This window comes from Podarcis pityusensis, assembly GCF_964106645.2.
Source record: "Podarcis pityusensis genome assembly, chromosome: 3".
Classification (NCBI taxonomy): Eukaryota; Metazoa; Chordata; class Lepidosauria; order Squamata; family Lacertidae; genus Podarcis; species Podarcis pityusensis.
Window position 1 is genome coordinate 75,790,941 of NC_138026.1, and position 11,099 is coordinate 75,802,039.

The following is an 11,099-nucleotide window of genomic DNA, read 5'->3' on the forward strand; positions in this document are numbered from 1 at the left end:
GAAGCATCCATGGTTTGTTTGATAAATGTGAAAAAAATCAAATAAATTATAGTAGCAGAAAAACGAGTAATGTAAGAACCAGAAACAATCTCTCTGCCCCACTCCCCCTAAACTGGAGCTGATGTTTGACTCCTGCTATGGGTGACTGGCTGTAAAATTTTAGATTTACAACAACAACAACAACAACAACAACAACAACAACAACAACAACAACAACAACTAAACTAATGGGCATGATCCATTATAGAAGAGACAGCACAAATTTTCCATCCTGACCTAGCCTGTCTGGCTCATCCAGTAGTGCTTGGCTATGAATGAACTGGGGCCTGATGGGCTGGGAAGCAAGATGATGTTTGATTGTTCATCAAGGATGTTTCAGAGGAAAGGTGTCGCTAAGCTTTATTCCTATATGTTTTCCCACTGCCCCTTCTTATTACACCTCCAATTTCCAACACATGCCCCATCATTGTCAATACAACCAGTGAGCAAATGTTTACTTTTTTATCTTTTAAAACATAATTTTATTAATCTAGATTTTCAAGATAGCCTACAACCATAAAACAAATATAAAACAGATCAAAATCACCAGAAACAAAAGCAATTATCGTAGCAACAGTAAAAATTCAAAAAAGACAGACATAAAATCAGTTAAAATCCTAGGAAATCCTCTTTTTTAAATGTCTAAAATATGGCCTTCTGGGCAACCCAGTCATATGGTGGCTTAACAATAAAATTATTTTTTATTAAGAAAGCCTATAAAGTGGCATGGATATTTAGAGAAGGACCTCTGGTGCCAGACTTAACAGGTAGGTTCCTTTAAAAAACAACAGAAAAAGCCAACATTTTCAATGAATATATCCCCTCCACAGACACCTCTGTGATGCTGCTGCTGCTGCTGCTGCTGATTATGATGGCATTTAAATATCTGAGGAAGTGTTTTCAACCTCATCTTTGGGCTTCCCTCTATCCTTTTTTGTCTGCACCTTTTACCTTCCTCCCCCCTATACGTGTCTACCATCTGCCTTGCTCTTATTAGGCTACTTCTGAACTGTGTCTAACAGCCCTTGCTTCTAGCTTGGACTACCCAACTCTTCTGGTGAGACACATCTGCCTCCTACTCATAAAAGAGGCAGACTTCTTTGGAAGTTGGAATTTGCTACAGTGATCAGTATATTTCTCTGCCACTGCTTCTCTCCCACATATTGAATGTGGGAGGCTGTAGCCCTTTGAAATTTATGAGGGTGGGGGAGCAAGGAATGAATGAATATGGGGCTTGTGCGGAAAACAAAACACTGAGAAAGAGAATTGTGGCTTATTAGCTATTCCCTCATCCATGGGGAAATTGTGTTTATGAATACAAAAGGCATGACTCGTAGTTAAACACTACAGCAGAAAAAGGTATTCTTTGTACCAAACAGCTTTCTAGACTTTAAGGAGGTATCTTTTCCCCCAGTGAATACTGAAATGATTTTCTGACAGCATAAAAAGTCATAAATAATCCAATGTCGCTGTATACAAGGAGAAACAAATACCAAGCATGTATCTGGAGAGGTAGGAAGTGCTGTCTTTTACCAATGCAAAGAACTTCTGAAATACAACCCAAATTTGAAATAAAACTGAAATCAACTCCCTGCCCTCATCCTCTGCCAGTTTTCATCATGAATATTCTCCAGATATATTTGCAAGTACTTCCTATTCAACATTTGACATCCAACATCAAATGTTGAATGAGGTCAACACTGCTCATGTGAAGAATAATAAGTTATGTGTGAATGAAGGGGAAAGCTTGATTTTGTATTAATCCCAGAAACTTAAAGTCATGGAGAAACGGCCTGTCTTCCTTCAATGTGGCACCATGCGCAAGTTCTGGTTGCATTATCAGCACCAATGCCTTTAGTGCAGACCTTTCGATAAGCCTAAAATCTTCATCGGGATCTGCTGCCCCAGTGGACCCAGCCACCTGTGGCAGCCTCCTCACCTTGCCTCATAGGTGGGCCAGCTGTGCCTAGAGAGGACTGCAAATGTCAGAGGGGCTTGTGGGAATCATTCTGAAATCCCACCTAAGGTCTCATTGGAATTCAGAGCAATCCTCATGATAAAAACAGATCAATCTGTTGCAAGTAAACACTATTTCAAACATAATGAGAGAAGATTGACGCATGCATGTTGATAGAACAACGCTGGGTGACTTGGGATGAGTTTGTGTATCTCAGGGGTTTGATCTCTGAGGACGGTTTCACACATGCAAATTATTACACTGTACTGTAGATCCTGAGTGATAGACTTGTCTTGTGTGAACTCACTGAGATCCGTCTTTGAAAGTATACATGACTGGTGCATCCTGTTCTTTGGCTTTTCTGATATCAGCTTGACACAAGAGTGCAATTATATAACAGAGTTAGATACTGCAGGCTATTTCCTTGTCCAAAGACATAAAGGAGCTTTCCAGCTGCTTTGGGATCTTGCAGAGCACTTAGCTGGAGACAGTGATTAAAAACCTTACTATTCATCACAGAGTCATTTTTCAAATTGTGTCTGCTTGAGATGTAAGAGTATGATGTTTGCCATTTAATGTCATGAAACGCACGGGGTGGGGGGCGACGATAATACTAAATCTGCTTCTCCTGTCAGCTTGGAACATTTTCTTCCTTTTACTGCTTCAGAAGTTACCATTGCTTTGGAACATTTTATTGGCCACAAAAGAAAAACATGTACCCAAGGGGGGATGGTCAAGACTCCTCATGTATAGAAAAATATGTCATGTGTGAATGAAGGAACAAACTGGATTCCTTACTAATTCCAGAAACTTTTAAGTCACGGGTGAAATTATGAATGCACACAATGAAGAGGAGCATTTGTGTCCCTAGGCTACCTACCAGTATACCACAGAGCTCCTTAATTGTTAAGTTCTACAAATGAGGAAAGGGAAAATAAGCCCAGTGCCTAACTGTTTTCAATTATTTTGGAAAGCAACAAGAATATGTGGGGGTTTCAAAGTGAATGAGCATCATTTCTCAGGAAAAAGAAAACAACATTCCTCCCCCCAAAAAGCTAGTTCCTCCCCCTCCCAGACTGATTTTGTATTTGCATTAGTACTTGCAGCTCAACATGCAAACATAAATCTTAAAGCAATAGCAGCATTTAATTGTAGACTCCTGAAGAAGAGGCTTCAAGCATAATCAGTTCCTTTGGCAGATTCACATGCATGAGCCCCACCTCCTTTTATACCTAAGTGCATCAGACATTGTCAGATACCAAAGTAAAATTTGCACAACTTACAACAGCCAGGAGTGATGCCTCAAAGCCTTCCACATGTGCTATGTCAGGAAGATTTTGGATATCCCATGGCAGGACACAGTTTCGAACAAAGATGTGCTCTCCCAAGCCCACATTCCTGGCACGTTTGCATTCCTGTCTCAGTAGGGTTGATGTTGCAAGCCTTCATGTCTACAGAATGGAATATGGTAGGATCCCCAAGGATGTGATCTGCAGGGAGCTGGCTTCAGGCACCAGGCCCATTGACAAACCAACTATTTCAAAGATGTCTGCAAATGTCACATGAAGGCTGGAAACATCAACCCTGCCCTGTGGGAATCCCTTGCAGACAACCACAGTGCCTGGAGACAGTCAGGTCAGTATCCACAGCAGTGACCAGAGGAGGAATGACCACTAGGAGGAGCGCAGAGAGAAGAAATGCCACGGTGCATCTGCAGCAGCACAACCAGATGCCTTCATCTGCCCCAGCTGCAACAAAACATGTCTCTCCCATATCTGTCTCTAACCCTAAAGGCATACTCATTGCCTTCCGAGACAGATGTAAACAATTATTATAGAGAAATCATGAAAAGTGATTTTATTAAGTTATTTTAGTATTTGGTTAACATGTTGTTGGTGTGTGTAAGGGTGGAAGCAACCCAGAATAATATATAGGTGCTCTCTTTTCTTGCGAGTTTTCCACCTTGGTATCCTTTGGCATTTCACATCTTATTCAGTACAGTGGATAAGGTGCTGATCTGGTTATATAAACCAATATTGTCATTTCCAAGTATGCAATAAAACATTGAACAATAAGGTGGCCCCCTCTGTGGCATTCGTACGGAGCCCCCGGTTGTCTCAGACTATTGACCCGTACACCACTAATCCGCTGCCACCAACCAGGTCCTCCCTGGTAAAATCACTTCAGTCTCAGTCAGCTTTTCAATTCATAAAGAAGAGTGTGTTTTATTTCAGACTTAAAACTATTACAGCAATTCCAAACAGTGTTCCTCTTTACTTTCTTAGTCTTATGTTCCTCTCTCTATCTCTGCTACCACCCCACACTCACGGACCAACTGCCCTGTCTCTCTATTACCAACTGCCTTTCCCAACCAGCCAACCCACTCAAACCAACCAACCAACCACAACTCCCAACAGACTAACTCCCAGAACTCCTCTCAGAACTCCTTTATAGACCCACTGACTCCACCCCCCTGGGTCCTGTCGGTGCAACCTATTTAACTATTTCCCCTCCAGCACTCTCTCATATATGGTAACGTCACACCCTCTAAAATGTGTGCTTGGATTTCCCCCCAAGTGTATTCTGTGACCTATCAGTGACACAATTATAGTGCATTAGTTGTTGGTTTACACTGAACTGCCCACACACCATTCTGCTTTTCCCAGGAGTTAGGGCCACTGAGCTAAGTGATACTTAGCACTCCCAAGCATGGGATTGCATGTATAGGATTGAGGTGCAAATCTCCTAATGAAAGCACCAGAACAAAACAAAAACAAAGCAATTAAGAGCTTGTTTCTTTTGTTGCTTAGGGATGCTTTCCTCCCTAACCACCCTCTGCTCCGAGTTCTCTGGAGGCTCAACATTTCTGCTTCCTCTTTTTGCTACATGGAAAGTTCTTAGTAAATAGAAAACAAGTCTAAGAAAATGGAAGAGCATTATTAGTCATAAAGCCATCAGGGCACCCCAGAGATGGATTCATTTTGCATAGGTATACCAGGGCATCTCTGTAGAACTTTTCAGCACTACCTCATCTATTTGTTTTCTAAGTCTGAGGCAAGGAGAGGTTCAGTCCAATAAAAGAATCTCTGTAGCCAGAGTTAACAACATCTATTGATCAATGCTAGCACTGGCAACAGACCAATAGCTAGCTTTAATATTCAGAGAACATTCCTCTTCAGACAGAAAATTATTAAATAGGGAAATTAAGGACACCCATATCCATTGTGTTATAATTACATCTGAAAGCATTTGGTTGGAATCAAAATAGAAGCTGGATCAAAACAATAATACAAAAGATCTGCATTTTAATCAGTGATGCTTCGTATTAAAAGACAGTGCTGGCAGCCCACAAACAATCTATTATTGAAATCCCTTGTTTCATGGAATTCCTCACAGGCAATTTTGAAAACAGCAAAGTATGCTTAGCTTTCAATAATTGGATAATTAGCATGGTCAACCCACAGGTGTTGAGGAAGGGCTGTAGATCAGTGAGTGAGCAATTGTTTTTCATGCAGAAGGTCCCAGTTAAATATGCAGCAGTCCTCTGGGAATGTCCTGTCTGAAATCTTTGAGAGCCCTGCCAGTCAGTGTTGACATTACTGAGCTAAATGGACCAATGGCGTGACGGGCGTAAGGCAGCTTCCTATGAAATGCACAGCAATGTGCCAAAGAATACAACTTATATCCAGAAGTTGTGAAATGTTAGTTACTACCCAACTCAGTGGCCTACATTCACTCATTTTCCTCACCTTTACTATTACTTTTCTACTAATTCAAGGCTAAACTATATTGGATTAGTTGCTTGCTTCCTAATCTAGACACATGAGCCTCTGAGGCCTGCTTCTACCCTGCTTTGTCAGTTTGGGACCTACAAGGGAAGAGGAGACTCAAGCAGAAACAAGTTGAGACCAATCAGGTAGGCCTATTAGGTATTACTGTAAATTACAACAAGGCAGGTCAGTTTAAGGCAGATCTAGTCAAGTATGTCAAGTCAAAGTCAGTCAGGTTGAGTTAAACCTAGGTAAGACAAGTCAAATCTGTTCACAGCTAAACCCAAGTGGGGATTCAAACCCTGGTCTCCCAGGTTCTAGCCCAATACTCTAACCACTATACCACACTGACTCTAATTACTAACCCCTTCTATATAATCTGACTGAAATGACTACAGCAGTGATGATTGCCCAGATGAAAAGCTAGCTGTGGAGTGAAATATATTTGTAACAAAGCTTTGCATCCTTTCATTTTAGTCCTCTGAAGAAAGCCCAAAACTTTTAATGGTGTTCGCAACAGTTAATTGTCTTTCTCTCCTAGCCATTCTTTTTCAATTTCACCTTAATAATAAAGGATCAGTTACAATAAATGAATTTCTATTGCTTCAACTGGCCAGCAGTTACCCCCAAATTCACTGAACTGAATCCTTGACACTCTGCCTTTAGATAAATAATATTAAAATACTTGCATTTCCTTACAGGCTGCCTGATGTACCATGCATGGAAAATGGTATTTCCATGCTATTTTTGATAATAAAATATGAAAACTGGCTTCTTCATCATATCATTTAAACCATTTCACATGCTGAAAATATCAGTTCTCCTGGTATGTGCCCCCCACCCAATATTGGATACACTTAAATATGTGGGTGACATTGGAGTGTGTAATTGCTTAGGCTGTATAGTGAGGAATAGGATGTGTTTATTACTGATATCAGAGCACTAGAATATCCAATTTCACTCCTTCAGTTCCACAGCAAATGCAGCTTTCATGCCTCTCTCATAATATATACATTGCCCATGAAGACTGAATTCCTGCATACCGCTACCTGTGTGTAACTTCAATGGCAATAAATGGGAATTAACATGCAGCCAATGTGTCAAGGAAGGCAGCCTCTATTTTCCAAATACGTATTGAGCAAACTGATTGGCAGAGTCTGATTTTCCTTTACTAATGATTGTAAATGGAGGTCATTTGGAAGGTTAACTACAAAACCAAGAGAACTGAAAAGGGTATAACCCTGAATATATTGACTTTGTCTGAACTAGTTATTTTTAAATCAATGGAGTGACCTGAGGTGGAGTAACAAATGATGCCCCTTCTTAATGACCAAGGCCAGTCAAGTTCTTTCGGTGCTTGAGTCACAAAAACCAACAAGATCTCACCCCATCCTCTCTGGAGGTAAAAAAATTACAACAACAATAAATTAAATAAGTAACAGTTAGATCCATTTTCATGACACCCCAAATCAGCCAATTTGTCTGACCATTTCATTCTCCCTGATGGGTGTCCTGAACCCCTGGCCTACCTTGCGGCAAGTCGGTACCTCAAGTCCAAATTCCAAAGACCAGTCGTCAATCCAAAGGTCAGAAAATACAGTGCAAGATCAGTTCAAGTAGGCCAGGTCAGCAGCCAGGTCAGCAGCCAGGATACAGTCCAGAATCAAAACCAACACACAGTCCCATATAAGTCCAGAAACATCCAAGCACATAGGCAGTTGAGCAGCCCTTCAGCTTTGCCTCCCCTTTGTACTTTGCATGCTAATTGCAGCAGCTGGGCTTGATGAGACATGTGACCCTCACCTGTTCCAAGCCTACTCCAGCTGAGAAATCACACCCCTCCTCTCAGAGCTAGCAAGTCCCACCTGGCCAGCCAGTGAACTGAGCTGTGGGCCCTTACCCTGCTCCACAGCCTCCCCATCCCAGTAAGTTGCAGCAACACTGCTATCTGGAGTTCAGAGGCCTGACACCCCCCCCCATGCTAGTGTGCATTAGGACCTCTGGGAAGACCTGGTCCTTTGGGGCAATTTGGACCCATATCACAATGCCACTGATTTCCACTGGATGGTCCCAAAGCCCCAGACTTATCAAATCTTGCAAATAAATAAAGCTATTGAACTCCCTAGTTAGCATTTGCCAATATTTTATGTTGTTTGGCACGTTCACAGGTTTTTTAAAACAAAGGCAACCGTGTGGGGGGTGGGTGAGATACAGTAAGTCTCCCAATATTACCTGAGTGAATGTCTAGGTGCATATGAGATACAGCCCATAAAATGCATCGTGGTCCTAGTCTGCTTTGGGCTTTAAAGGTCGTTCATGTCTTCCATGTTAAGTGAATCATGTCCGGTACTCATCTTTACAAACCTCATTTAATTCTCCTCCTTTTAACAGGGCGTGAAGGCACTGGTAAGAAACAAAAGCTGGGTAGCCTTGCACATCGCTGAAGCACTCCTGTGCATTTCCAGCCTCAGCAGAAACTACGATGGTGGGCCAGGAGAAAAGCAGAAGAGAAGCTGACACCGTGCCAGATTTTTCTGGCCATTTGTTTAGTTCAAAGAATCACTTGGGAGAGGCTGGGATTTATTTCTGGAGCTTGGGGGAGCCTGGGACTTACTACAGTCGTGTGGTGTAGTTTAAAGTCAGAGGCATCTGTTGTGTCCCATTATTGTTACATTTTGTTTAGAATGACTCTCTACATGTGCTTGAAGTTCTGAGCACATAAGGAAGGCTTGATCTCACTGTTTAGAGGCACATGGTATATTATGAATCAATAACCTGCTAAGCATTTCAGCTGCAAAAAGTAATGATTTATTTTGCAGGCTGAGAAGGGGAATGCCCAGTCCCGCTGTGACAACTGTATAATAGTCAAATGTCTCCCTTCTTTCCACATGGTGACACAGATTCACACACAAAAGCGTGCTTTATAAAAGCGAATAAGGTTGAGCAATACAACTGGCCATGGAGCAAAGCGTGCCTGAATTTGCACCCAGACTTTGCATGTAATATAGCACTCGAGCAATTCAAAAACAAACAGAGGAGCATCAAGTTCCTTGCCTGACAGATTGTGATTATGAGAATGGATGTGACATGTGAGGAATAGCACCTGCCTGACCTGCTTATTGATTCATCTGCAGATGGGTTGTATCAAAACTAGAAGTCAATTTGCACATGCCAAATCTGCTTATTGCCTGCCTCCCCACCCCCAACCCGGAAGGTTAATTCACACCAGGCATTTTCGGTGCACTTCTGGATGCCTTGTCACCTGAGGCTGCGTGCGGCTAACACCTCAGCACCAAGCAGCCTCCTCCCTGCTTTGTGATGGAATGTTATCTGTGCCTGGCACCATCTGGTGAACATGCAGAAGTACTCAAGGATGCTGGGTGTCAGGTAACACGGAGACCAGAAAAGAAGGAGTGCTAGTGAACAGAAGGTATATGCGAATGCTCTCCTGGGTTATATTTCTACCTGATTATTTCCATAACCTGGAGTCTGTTGTTTCTCCAAGAATGTACGATGACGGATGCAATTTTTCCGCACCTGCTTTCCCAGAATGTGAAACCTTAGTATACTGCAGCAAGGCAACTGTTATAAGAAGAAGGGTGACCTGGGGAGAGAAAGCTGCACACTGTGTAAAATGAGCTCAAAACTGTAGAGCCATGGATGCAAGCCCTGTTAGATGTCTAGCATAGTGAGGCTCTGAAGCACCCAGAAACTGACGTACTTACTTACTTACTTACTTACTTGTTTGTTTGTTTGTTTATATATTTTAGCAAAATGTATTTACTGCTCAAAAATCTCTAAGCTGCTTACAAGAAGTATTAAGATTACCAACAGAAATAGTTAAAGACAAATAATTGAAAACATCTAAAAGATAATTAAAATCACAGCAGGCTGAAAAGAGATTAAAACACATCAACTTCTATGTTTCTAGAGAGGCTTGCTCAAACAAAAGGTTTTTGGGTTTGTTTGTTTTTAAGGGAGGTGCTGATAAGAAGAGTGAACCTGCCTGATGTCAGGAAGTATTATGCGGCACCTGTAACATTGCCAGTTCTGCAGAACGAATTGGTAAAATGGGCATATATATAGGATAAGGTGATCCTGCAAGCAAACTGGTCAATAATGCAGGGTTGGATATGACGCTAGGCAAGGGCATGGACACACACACACACACACACACACACACACACAGGGTGATCCCATTTTCTCCTGTGTTGTATACATAAAAAGGTAAAGGTAAAGGGACCCCTGACCATTAGGTCCAGTCGCGGACAACTCTGGGGTTGTGGTGCTCATCTCGCTTTATTGGCCGAGGGAGCCGGCATACAGCTTCTGGGTCATGTGGCCAACATGACTAAGCTGCTTCTGGCAAACCAGAGCAGCGCATGGAATCGCCGTTTACCTTCCTGCCGGAGCGGTACCTATTTATCTACTTGCACTTTGACGTGCTTTCAAACTGCTAGGTTGGCAGGAGCAGGGACCGAGCAACGGAAATTCACCCCGTCGCAGCGATTCGAACCGCCGACCTTCTGATTGGCAAGTCCTAGGCTCTGTGGTTTAACCCACAGCGCCACCCGCGTCCCTTATACACACTGTGTGGTAAATTAGGCTGTCAGAGGTTTACAGTGGAACAAGGATTTGAACCTACATCTCTTCGTTCCAAGTGCATTCACTGGCTCATGATGACTTTGATCAGCAGCAACAGAAATCATTTTGCCCATGAAGGGTGTTGTTTCTGTGTCAATGTTCCTGGTTAGCTTTTGTGTTTCCAGCGCTTTTTTTCTAAAAAACAAATGTTTAGGGGTCCTCTTATTTTCCTACTCATATTGAAATACTGCCCCTCAATGAGGCCAAGCTTAGATTCACAAAATGCTTAGGGGTATGCGTACCCCTGCGTCCCCCCAGAAAAAAAGCACTGTGTGTTTCTAATTAATAAAGCAACAGTGGAAGTTTTCACTCTGGGATGGTGCCAAACACTAGTAGTTATAAATATTGATGGATTCATGCAAAATAAACAAATAGAGAACCTACACAATTGACACTGGCCTTACACCCCACAAACATACTAAATATTACCACCGCAATCCCCTCTCCCCTTCTCTCTCTCCTCCTTCTGTCCCCACCTTACTCTGTATAATGTCTCACATCAAATGTAAAAAGACTTTACAATTTTTTGGGAGGGGGGACAGAATGCACTTTTTTTGTGAACCAAGAAGATCTTGAATGAATGAATGAATGAAGTAGGAACCTGGTCTGATTATTGCTGCATGGTGCCCAAATAACAGCAAAAGGCATTAATAAAATCTCCCATGCATACTGACCAAGCTCCTGTGGCA